The sequence below is a fragment of the Diplotaxodon limnothrissa genome, linkage group LG1, assembly GCF_057381915.1.
Source record: "Diplotaxodon limnothrissa isolate DT_005_m linkage group LG1, D_limnothrissa_male_GT1.1, whole genome shotgun sequence".
Classification (NCBI taxonomy): Eukaryota; Metazoa; Chordata; class Actinopteri; order Cichliformes; family Cichlidae; genus Diplotaxodon; species Diplotaxodon limnothrissa.
Genome location: NC_140596.1, coordinates 13,515,842 through 13,528,528, shown reverse-complemented (window position 1 = coordinate 13,528,528; position 12,687 = coordinate 13,515,842). Strand labels below are relative to the sequence as shown.

At 38.7% G+C, this 12,687-nt stretch overlaps 1 protein-coding gene across 2 annotated transcripts in view; it reads left to right on the top strand.

Moving 5' to 3' along the window:
- LOC146639510 (talin-2) overlaps positions 1–12,687 on the top strand; it is a 99,701-nt gene that overhangs the window by 24,260 nt on the left and 62,754 nt on the right. For both annotated transcript variants that reach the window (XM_085367224.1, XM_085367306.1), the window contains exon 2: positions 1,938–1,985. The gene's annotated coding sequence lies outside the window, so the exon portion shown is untranslated. The remainder of the gene's footprint in view (positions 1–1,937; positions 1,986–12,687) is intronic.

The window sequence follows — 12,687 nt, the reverse complement described above, 5'->3', positions numbered from 1 at the left end:
GCGGTGTTTCTGTTCTTGAGGCTATCAGTTTATATGCTAGTAGATGCTGATGTAGGCTACTTTAGCTACTATTAGCATAATAACCCAAAAACTAAAGTGGTTTGTGGCACCTAGCTTTTCAGTTGAAAGTAGATTTCTATCGCTGCTTAAGGCTATCAGCTTGAACGCAAGTAGCAGCTAATGGCGCTGCTTAGCAGGAAACTCTGTAAACACCTTGAGGCAACTGTTGTTGTCATTTGGTGCTATAGAAATAAAATTAAACTGACTAACTTGCCAACAGTTATTTAACCCCCCCAATTCTAGTGAATTAACCTATTAGTTGAGTGTATGTTCTGCTTTACAGGCATGCTTGGAACTAGTGGGTTATATGCTATTAGTATTTAATATAGGCTACTTTAGCCACTAGCATACTGGAATCTCTCAAGCTGTTGGAAGTCAAGTAGCAAAAAGTTTAATTGTTCCTGTCAAGGCAGAAGGAGCTAAATTAAAAAAAAATAAAAAAATCATCACAACATGAGTGCGTGGGTGCATGCTGCTTTCCTGGCCTTTTTTCCTCTTTGTTTCATTCTTTTAATGAACATTTGCTATCATAAAGTTTGATTTCTTACCTCCTTAGTGGGACTGGAGAAGTGAGTCATTGTGTGAATCAGTTGCCTCCCAGTAAGAAACCTAAACCCTTCTTCAACTCACTGCCAATGTCAGCGAGTCAATAATACTCAGGGGGCAGATTGCCTGAGCAAAAGCCAAGCTCCAGTGGAGTCTGATGATTAAGCAGGTAATCAGAATCATTAGCAGCACTGGCCAGTGTTTGCTTTCATCAGTATGCAGCCCTTTGGAGTTGCCTTTCCTAATATCACACTGTTTGTACCGCTTGGATGTATTAATTGACGGATAGTTCTGGCTTCCTGTGAAACGTACTTTATCTTTTCACATTTTGCTGTATGTGAAAACGAATAACTTCATTGGGGTATAGGATTACAAGGATGTCGCATTCTCACACTCAAGACGACTGTGCAGTAATGCAAGTGACGGTGTTACCGCAGTGTGTGCAGAGCCTCCCGTGGGAGAGAGGACAGGCATGACAGTGTGCCTGCAGCGTGCTGGTTTACCCTTCGATGATCCACCTTAAGAGTGTCTCTCACTTGTCCACCCATCAGTCCTCCTCCCTGTCTGGAGCCACTGCAGCCAGTTGTCATTAACTCTGGCTGTGGGCATGATATTGTACTGCCTGGGCAGGTGTAATAATCCATGCTGCCTGTTGTGAAATGTTCTGGCTGTCTTGCTGTATTGATCAGCCCTGAACATTTGGAAACTGTAGCTGTAGAAAAATACTGCATATACAGCTATAGCACAGATTAAATTTGCTGTCTTTTTTTGTGGTAGATTGTTTGTAAAACCTTTGTATCCTTGGACATTGTTTTTTTCATTTTCTTAATAAACAAACCTCAAATGTTTTAGTCTGACATACCTGTAAAGTGCAGTCTTCACATGAAGTAGGTAATTTTAAACCACAATGTTGTTGGTTAAATATCATTTAGTCAAAATGTCTGACTGCTGTGTAATAAGCGTGCTACATAGTTGTAACTATTCATTTTTTTGACATTTAAAATATTCTAGTTAAACTGTTCTGCTTTTTTTATTGTCTCATTTCCTCTTTGTTCTTAACAGCAAGGAAGTAATTATTGTGCATATCCTAATTATGCTTTGCCTGGAGTGTATTTTATACTTATTTGCTGTTAAATATGTCATAGCCTGTTACACATATCTAAAAGTATAGGCCTAGGTGTTTTGTTTCAGTGGAGCATGAATACTCCTGCTGTGAATCCATTGCTTTAATCACTGTATAGATTAACATTTGTAATTATCTTTTGTATGCAAGTCTATATTTTTGCATTCTGCAAATGTGGCTCATAAATACCCTCCTTTCTGTTTTTCAGCTGTGAAGTTCAGCAGATATCCAGGGCTGCATTTTCCTGAGCAATAAGGTAAGAGGCTGTTAATGGAGATGTGGTGCACACATATAGTGACAGAAAAGCTTTTAAATCACATGTCTGGACTGTGGCTGGATAGATTGTGAGGGGGAAAAAAAAGAAGTCATTACAGATGGTACACAACACCACTTACGGGTGAAAGAGAAGTAGCTGAAAATGTGTGATTTGGCTTTTCATTAAATTAAATTAAAGTGTGAAATCACACATTTGGATAATTGTAATGGAGGTTTTGCAGTTTTCACTTTTATGCTGTACTGAGACAGATTGGACGCCAATGAAATTTTCCCAGTGGCAAGCTCTTACTTTGCTACCAATGCTAGAGGATGAATATGAAATTCATTCACTTTAAAAGGTACAGTTTGCTAGTACTGTGTGGAACCCCGTCTTGCCTTCAGATATTGCTTAATTCTGTATGGCATAGGTGCTGGAAACGTTCTTCAGAGATTTTATTCCATATTGACACAATAGCGTCACGTAGTCGCTGCAGATTCGTCCACTCTACATCCATGATGGAAATCTGCCGTTCCAACAGTTTGAGAATCTGATAACTGTAGAGCCATTTCAGTACAGTGAACTCATTGACAAGAAATGTGTTTGAGTATTCTAGTCGTAAAGGTTGCTGATAAAGATTTAAAACAAGCTTATTTGGTATTGAGAGGCCGAAAGTATGCCAAGAAAATATCCTCCACACAGTTACATTATAGCAACCAGCCTGAACCTTTGACGCAAGGCAGGATGGATCCATGCTGTCATGTTGTTCACGCCAAATTCTGACCCTACAATCCAAATGTTGCAGCAGAATTCAAGACCGATCACATGTGGCAATGTTTTTCCATTCATCTTTTCTTCAGTTTGATGAGCCTCAGTTTCATGTTTTTAGCTGAAAGGACCTCAGTGTGCTCAGTCTGGTCATTGTCAAATTTCTGACCTCCACAAGGCGTTTTCACCAAGGGAACTGCTGCTCAGCAACCACGCCATTTCTTTTCCATTCTGATGCCATATCAGCTACCTGATAAAATATCCAGTTTGTGTATATTGTAGAAGACGTGCTACTTTGTGTTAATGGAACCTATACAGTTAGGTTACTGCTCTGTCGCGTGCTACATGTTTGTTCTGACGAGGCTTATCGGGATGATCAGGAGTAGCTGCCGGGGAGCCATATGGAAGCACACTAAATGATTTCTAGTCGTGTTGCTTTTATCTGCTGTTTGGAGTTGCAGCAGCAGCATCTTTAGTTTTACTGTATTTTCTGCCCTTTTATTTTTCAATGCGCTTTTTTCCTCTGTTTCCATTATTGTCATTCTCTTCACTTACACGATTACAGGTTCACAGTGAAAGCTTAAGCACTTCACCTGTACAGCTCACTCTAAAGCATTACACACCAGTCGAGGGAGCCGCTGAAACTAAACAGTCTACTTCCGCTCCATTTGTGTGTTTACCCAGCAAGGGGGAGAGTGTGTAAGCAAGACACACCTGGTACAATTTATCAGTTACTCTGTGATCTTTTCTGTGGACACTCGAGATTATGCCGTTTACATTCAACTAACTAATAGTCAGTAGACTTTACAATATATTAAATTGTGTTTGCCTGTATACAGACCTCTCTAACAGCACACAATAATGTACATTTTCAAGTCGACTCAATGTGCTGCTTTCTGGGGGCAATTAACTAGGCAACATCTGGTGCCCAACTCCTTTGTAACTATGCTCCACTCTGCAAATGAGTTTACAGTTTCTGTGTGTTTTAGTTTTCTAGCAATTAATGAGCTCTGATGTTGATTTGTACCAAGCTTCAATAAACAGGCAGATCTCAATGTAATCAGATGTGCTTAAAGTGTAATCCTAAATTATAATCAGGCTATAGGTTAAGAATCGGCTTTTTGAAGTGATAACATGTTAATTACGCTGCTGTTTTGTATCTTGCTGTGCCTGCTAAAAAATTGCTTCTTTTGTGTTTGGCGTTGACCGTTGTTTAACGCCCCGAGAGACACAGCTGAAAACAAATCGGTGTCCTGCAGAGTGTTTGACATTTGCATGTTTTTGTAGCGTAACCCAGATTTAAAGGGGTTTCCCCATTCATTTAACAAAGCATTACATTTGAAAATGGTAGTGTGTCTTAATTTCAATATGGTGGGATGTTCAGAATTGAGCTGCCAGTAAAGAGAGAGACGGAGAGGAAGAGGGGGACAAGGAATTTGTATCTCGGTCCAAACCTTTCCTTAAAAGTCTGTTTATATCTGACATGGCTCAGCTAGTTTGTGTGATCCTAGCCTCCTCCAGCTGTTCAGTACTCTGTTTGCTCTCACATGATTAGTCCAGCATGAGCTCAGTTTGTGAAGCTGTGAGCAGATGAACCTTTTGATACACGGCGCATACAGTATATAGACCAGCTTTGGCTGTCTTAATGATTCCCACAAAATATATTTATAAAAATTTTAGTTTGAGTTCAGGATCTTTTCTTCACATTTTGCAGGATTTAAAGGTGATGAATGTGAAATGTATAAGATTTTACTGCAGCTTGCTTTCCAGCATTGACACAAACAACAGCACTGGGTTTCCCTGTATCTTGCATTGTGAGGGCTGTTTATCCTTATTCACATCCTAACGGCTGCCAACTAAACTACACTACACTTCCTTGGATCTCCGGCAATACACCAAAATAGGGTGAAGTAGGGTTGCTGAAAAAAGTAGACACAAAGGTGCCTTTATTTGTCAGTGACTTTATCTCAGTAGATGAGCAAAGAAGCAGTCTGAGCTAGCAGCAGATCAGGTTTCCATAATTTATTAATTTTCCAAGGTATTGTGTGACATCCTCACATGCTTTTTCCACATGCTGTGGAAGCACCTCTGCTCTGCTACTCATGAGACAGCAACCTTTCTAAATTATTTTTTTAATCCGTACTCTGTTTCTTTTTATCACTGCCAATTGTTTTAGTTCTGTTTCTCTGTGCATGGCCAACATATTGCATTTTAAACACGGCAACTGTTGCCGATGGTACAGCCCTGAGTGGATGTATTGTTGCACTGTCGGCCTCTTTCTTGCCAGGAAAGATTCATTAATTGTAAATGGAAGTAATAATGCTGTGAAGATACAGATTTTATTTTATTATGTAGTCTTATTATGGGAACTGTTGTGCTGGATATGAAGAGCCTAATGTTTCCAGGCACATCAACCCACAATTCTGGGTTGGACTGTCTTGGTGCTCTATTCGTCCATGTTTGACCCAATGCTGGATTACTGAAATAAGTCACTTTTAACCCAGCAGCTTTGTCTTTTTCCTTGCACGTATATAATTTTGATTTATATTGTTATCGCACTCTTTTGAAACAATATACTAATGAATGAATGAATGAACTAACTTATATTATATAAATATAAATGTTTAAATTACAGATATATTTTTGTACAGTATCATGCACTAAATCTCTGTCAGTTGATCTGATACCTTGCAGCTGAGGTTGTCTGTGGTTTATCTAACAATGATGATATGGTGTGTCACTATGGTGACTGTAAAGCAGTGGTTACAACTGACTATGACCAGATGTTGTGGAATTAGTGAGTCAGAGCGGCATCATTCAACAGCAATGGCAAGTATTTCTTAAACAAGGAGCGCTGTGCTGAGGAAGAAGTGATTTCACTTTCATAGCAGAAACCTGCCTTGATGCTGTGATATTTGTAGCAATGCTATATGTACTTTCTATTTAAATAGCCTTCGTTTATTGTTGTTGTTTCCAGGACTGTCTGTGATTTCAGAGAGTAAAATGCTAGTGATGAGCAGATGTGACTATTTTTTTTTTTTTTGGTTTGTCAGCAAACAGATTAAATATTTATTTTTTATTTTTCATATGAGAATTGGTCTTACTCGCCCTGTGAAGTGAATGGCTCTCGGCCACATCACACCCTGACTGTTTCAAGCTATCGCTGAATTCCTTCCACAACAAGACATTTTACCGGCAAGTAGTAGGTCATGCCTCCTGGTGGGTGAGACTGAGGCCATCGCCACACCAGCTAACTGACACCATTATAGTGAATCACCTGTTTTTCCAGTCAGAGTGACTGTGCCATTGGGAAGGGTTGTGTAATCGGAATTGCATCACTGCCAAATAGAGGGGGGCCTCAGAGTCTGGGAATCCTTTGGCCTTCTTGGCATGCAAATCAACCCGACTATCATGGGTATTCTCCCCTGGATTTCTTTTCTTTTGGGGGTTTTTATTTTTTGTCTTTATATGTTTTTGTTATAGGTTATTAAAAAATAAGTCTGTTTTTTTTAAATAGATTTACAGTGAAATGGCTACAAATTCAATAAATGCAGCCACTTTCAGCATGCTAAAATAAAAAATGTTGCATGTACTTTGGACCTTGAATGTTAATATTGTCACTTATGTATAAATTGGCTTGATACTGATACACTGTCGTTTCTATTTGATCTCTAGTGACACTTTCATCCGTGATTATATCTGTGTTCATCAGTGTCGGCCCTTAGTTGGAGTCGGCACTGCTACACTAATGACTTAACTACTATCTGCATTCATCCAAACAGTATTCAAACTGAAGATCTTGTGCTATTACAGATGGATGTGGAATTATTATGGAGAAAAGTGACTAATGGAAATTATCTGACATCAGGGATTATCCTCAGACTTTAACGAAACCGGTCACACGTGAAACGCAATCCATCCAATAAACATTTAAAACCATATAAAGCAGAGATTATATGAACGTTTAGTGAATGGCAGAGTTTATTGGTTACAATGTCATCACTGTAAAGTGTTTTGAGAAATAAGTATGAAAATCACATTGTAAGAAATAAAATAAAAGGTTTACATTTTTTGTAGACTTGACAGCAGTGCATATGAGAATGAATGGCATATTGAGCTTTGGTTATACTTTGTTACGCACAAATATGATATCATATTGGAGACATGATAGCCAAAGAGTCATTCCTGTTATACTTCCTTGAAGTCCGCTTGTAGGCCTTTGCTGTCCGGATGCATAGTTGGTGCACTGTAATGTAAATTCTCCCATACAAATCTGCACAGTCACGTGGGGTCCACCCAGGTCCTTGCACTCACTGTCTGATGATGAAATTTAAGTCACTCGGACCTGAGCGGACCATAGCAGACAAAGCACAATCAAGGCTTTAAATCCACATGTTAAATCCATCAGCTCCCCAGTACAAAGTCTGATGTCTGATTAGACTGATTTGGACTATTGTAAGAGTAGCACAGGTAATGGGCCAGGAAGCTCCCTTAGCTAAACCAAACTGAATATTTTCAGTTGTGAAAGTGAATCTAATGTGGACTTTCTCTCGTCGTGTACTACATCTGAGAAAGGACAACTTCAGCAAACTTCTTCACCTTATTCTCCCGACATTGTCCCGAGCTCTTATGTCTTGTTGTACACTCAGCTGCGCAAACTGGCTCCATAATATCTTTGTTAGAGCACTATTTACCAGAGACTTGTTGAAAGTAGGATGTGTCATATTCTGATCCTGGTCTGGATTTAGCACGAAAAGCTCTTTGTCTTTGAAGGCAAACCTTGCAATAAATGACACCATGACTCAATTCAAAGTAAAAGCTGTGCCTCAATAAATGTTGTGTTTCTGATGCATTTGTTTACCAAAGCTGATATTCTCCAAAGTTTGTCTTACTTGTAAAGCCAAAAGTCTGTATGTATAATATTACAGCTGATTTCTAAAGCTGCTTGCAAGTGTAAAAATTGTTAAAATCTTTTAAATGTGAATTATTTCCTCTGACTTATTAAGAATAGCAGTGCAAAATGGAAATGGTTAAAATACAAGCCCTTAGAGTAGGTTGAGCTATAACTCATCCTTTTTACTTGAGTCATTTTTAAAACGGTTCCCTATAGCAGATCTACCCCTACGCCACTGGCTTTACATAACGAGATATAGATCAGCTCGGTTCTGTTTCTAGACAAATTGCAGCCCTGTCAGAAGGAATTGGGTAAAGAAAAGTAGATGGACAAATGCACATTCATGCACAGAGATCTGTTCGCGCCTGTTTGTCTGTTCAGAACCTGCAAAGCCTGGAAGAACGACAACAAATGTGGAGTGAGTCACATTTGTGTCAAAGCTCTAACTGGCGTGGTGGTCTGTCAATGGTTTGGTGACTCTTGCATTTTTGGCTCTCTGATGGATGTTGCCCAGCTGTCCTCTGTGGTTTTCAGATGGGATGAGAGGAAGTGGTGCTGTCCACTGAGATCTGTGTTCAATTATGTCTGAGAGGAAGATGAGCTTTATAGACCTCTGACCAGTCTTTTTATTTACATTGTTCTCCATATGATGATGACCCTTCATTCATTTTATTATTATTGGGTTTTTTTTATTATTTTTTTTTTAATGTATCTTTTTTTAAATAAATCTAAATAGCTATAAATCTCTCCTTGGGCTGGTTCCATCTTATTTATGTGTTTATATGTGTAAAAACCACAACCAATACAGCCTTCGTTCGAACAAAATCATACAATTGATTGTCCCAAAAATCAGAACAGAATTGGGGAAAAAGGCTTTTAAATACGCTGCCCCTGCTTCCTGGAATAATCTGCAGAAGGAACTGAAATTATCAGAATTGGTTACCTTGGGAGAGTTTAAGTCTGTCTTAAAGGAACGAGAGAACAGCTCTTTTACTCAGTGTGATTGTTTTTAATGTACCGTACTCTTAATTTGATCTGTTATTGTATATTTTACACATGTTTGTATGGGATATTGTATTCGTTTTAAATGTTATATACCTACTGTATGTGGTATGTGACTTTTGTTGCCATGATGCCAGGTCTCTCTTGGAAATGAGATTTTTAATCCCAATGAGATTTTTTTTTTACCTGGATAAATAAAGGATTAATAATAAAAAATAATAATAATAATAATTTAATAGTGCTACTTCTGCTTGATGCAGCTCTTTAGATAACAGCAGCTAAAAAAGAAACGATGGCAGTGAATTGGATTTGGGTCTTTTAATAATTGGTAACCTGGAACAACAAGGTGGGCACTGGTAGCGTGTTTGAAATGGCCTTGCTGTTGTAAAAAGATTGTGTTAGAATGAGTTTTGTCCTTCACTTTATTTCGGTACACACACATACACATTTTCTTTTTGTGATGTGTGGCTGCAGTTGTCCGTCACGATGGAGCCACGATGGGTTGAATCGTGGACTTTGGCAACATGCTACACCCAGTTTGGGATGAGAAAAATAGAATGAGGGGATGTTATTAATTAGTTTTGTGTAATTCCCAAATGAGATTTCACTCTGTGTTTAGCGTTCTGCTGTATGGTTTATGCTTTTTAGGATATCACAAAGAACTTTGATACTTATCATATTTTGAGTTTGACTTCCAAATTTGTTGGTCAAAGTAGGCTGACGAGTCTGTTTCTACCATCTATAAAAGTATGTCATTCATTATGTACTGCTTCTTCATTCTGCTTTCAAGAGCTACAAATCAAATAAAAAGGATAGAATTGGTCGTTAATAGAATGTATAGCATTTATTTAGGGTATTAAAATAGCTTTGGCTGCTTTCTTGACTGAGTTTAATCTTTGATAATTAATTAATTTTTGCTTTAACAGATGAGACGCACAGACATATCGTTCGAATATCGGCATTAGCAGATACTGGCCCTTCTCACTGAAACTGACAGGTTGAAAAATAAAACGTAACATATTGCTGATATTTCTCTGTTTTCTTGAATTCTGCGCTGGATAAATGTTCAAAAAATTATGTGAAAAGCTGAAAGAATTGAAACAGCAAATATTTCTTTACCAAAGGGGGAACTGAATAACTGCAAATTAAAAAAACAAACAAACAAGAAAAGTATTTATACTTGACAAATTGTGATTTTAAACATATAATAATCAGTGCACCCTCTATGCAGAACCTCCTTACTGTCTCCATAGGAGTTAAGAGGGTAAATAGCAACTGCGTGCTATTAGTCAAGTGCACTTGATTAATTGATCATCAGCAAGTGTGAGCACTGCTATATAAGTAGAAGTTTTGGCAGTTTACTGGTCCAGAGCATTCATGTGTGTGTTAACAAAATGCTACGATGTTCAGCCCAGTGCAGTGCTCAGAAGTTGGAAAAACCCTCAAACTACATCTGAGACGCTACAGGCCTCAGTATGTTAAATGTTATCGTTCATGACAGCACAATTAGAAACATACTGAGGGGCCGCCAGAAAAAAACCAACACACACACACAGTGGCATGTCTTAGGTCCACAAAGTTGCATCTGAACAAAGCACAAAACTTGTGAATCAACTTTGAACCAAGCATCTTCACTTTGCTCTCATTAGTCCACGGTGGAGATGATGTGGCCATCTCATGATGCACAAAGTGGTCATGATCCACAGTAGCATGTTTGTGCTGGTAAGTGGTGTTTGGGTTTTGCCAAACCCCTCATACCAAGCATGAGGTTGAGGGGTGATCACTGGGATTCATTTACAGGACCTGGGGCGTTGCAGTCATTGAGTTGACCATGAACTCCTCTGTATTGAGGTTTCTCATGTGACATCACGCACACATTGCTCAAGAGTTGTTTGCCTTATTGGGTGTGATGCCATCACCAATTATTGGGGGAAAAATATGTATTGACTGTCAGCGGTTCGCAAAGATTGCTGACTCTGGCTACTTGCTGATTGCAGTGATTACTTGAATTTTTTGTTTGTTTGTGTTGGTCTGCAAATACTTGCTAAGCTGAGCTTGGCAGAACATTAAAAAAATTCAACACACACTAGAAATGGTTTGTCTTCAAAGTAAAAGCTGTGCCTCAGCACTACAGCCAACATGCTTCATAATGCGTAACTTTTATTTTGAAGACAAACTGTCAATTTCTGGTTTGTGCTACACTTTTCACAGTTTCATTGCAGCACAGAGAGTAGTTAGCCAGTGTTTGTAGATGGGTAATTTCCATTCAAAGTAAATGCTGTGGTAAGACCTTAAGAGAGGCTCTGGATAAACGCATGACTGCAAACATAAATGAACTGAAGCGACGCTTTAAAGAGCATGCCAAAATTTCTCCACATAGATGCGAAAGGTTGATAAAATTGTAAAAAAAAGTAATCACTTCAAGTTATTGCCTGCTAAAGGTGGTTCAACAACTTCCTAAATCATGGGGTGTACTTAGTTTTTTTTTGTTTTTTTTTTTTTTTTATAGAACTGCATAAAGTCTTGTGAAAACTTTCTTTTTCACGTGAATATCAGACAAACAGTGTTTTCTCATTTTAATGCCTTATAAAGCAGATCAGATGATAGTCGAGCCACAACCTGCCTCGGTAACCATAGCAACCTGTATTTGAACAAATCCTTGAGTAGCAATGGAGTTGTTAGAGGCTGAATCCATATTCTAAATAGAAAACAAAAGCTGTGGTCTTTACTTGAAAACTGCAGTGTGGGAGTAAGTGAGGGTTGTAATGCAAGATCAAGTCCGAGTATTGGCTCAGAAACGAGAAGTCTTACACAGCCACGTTTGTTTTCAAGTACCCGTCAAAGCTGATATCCATATGACAAATTGAGCCAAATTATGGTGGTGACTGTGGTTTGGCTTCATATTTTGAATAGATTCAAGTAGACTCCCTACTTCTAGTTAAGAGGCTGATATGGTCCAGGTTCACGTCACTCAAGATTTTCAGTTCCCGGAAATATTAGTAACAGCTTGAGTAATTTTTTCCGTTAACTTTTATTTACTTAATGTAGGCAAACACAACAAAAAACAGGGTAATGATAATAAATGATCATGCTGACTGTGTTTCACACTGCCTCATTATGTTGAATGTGTTGCAGTTGTGGGACTGTTTGCCTCTCTTCTTCGCTTGCATGAAACTCGACACCTGCACAAGAGCCGCTGCCGACAGAGATGCATCACCTGCCTGGCTTAGCTGCTTGCCAAGCTCGCTCTCTCTCTCTCTCTCAAATGCACATGCAAAAACACACAGGCACACAAAAGACTTGGAGTTTGTGACCTGTGGCATATGCAGTCTGTCACCTAACCCCACCACCAACCAGGTGGATAATTATGCAAGCAGGGTTTTTTAACATGCAACTTTTTTCCCCCCACGTAGAAGGGTGTGAATGTTCTATATCCTACATGCCTTTTTAAAACCAGGCAATAATGAAAAGCAGTTAAAGTATAACAAGTTTTAGTTTTATGGATGTTAAATTATATTTATTTCAGCATTTGTAACACAGCCAAAAGCCAAAAAGAAGAAAGACTGGTTGTTTAAAGTGTTATCCGACACATGACTTTTCTTTTCCATTTTCCAATTTGGCCTTTAAAAAAATAAATAAAATAAAAATCTAAGATAAAAAATACAGTTGGTTGACACCTGTAAAGCCTCCCTCCCTCAGTCACACTTGTTTCCAACCTGCATTTATCAAAACTTCCTCTGAGACTTAAAAAGACTAAACAGTGGAGTTTGAGTGTTTCTATCTCTCCGATACTAACAGAAGAAAACACCACAGGCCTCGTGGCACACAGGCATAAATATTCATTAACAAGTTTACCTTGAAACCAGATGTGTTTGTATGTGCATGTGACTGTACTCCCAAAGGGTTTCAGTTTTTTCTCCTATGCACTGATGCATTTGAAAGACTTCCAGCATCTGCTCAGTCCGGTGACTCTACTTTAAAAACATTTTACCCAGCGTGAGCCTGTGTGAACTGGAATGCACATGGTGAGCAGTAAGCAGG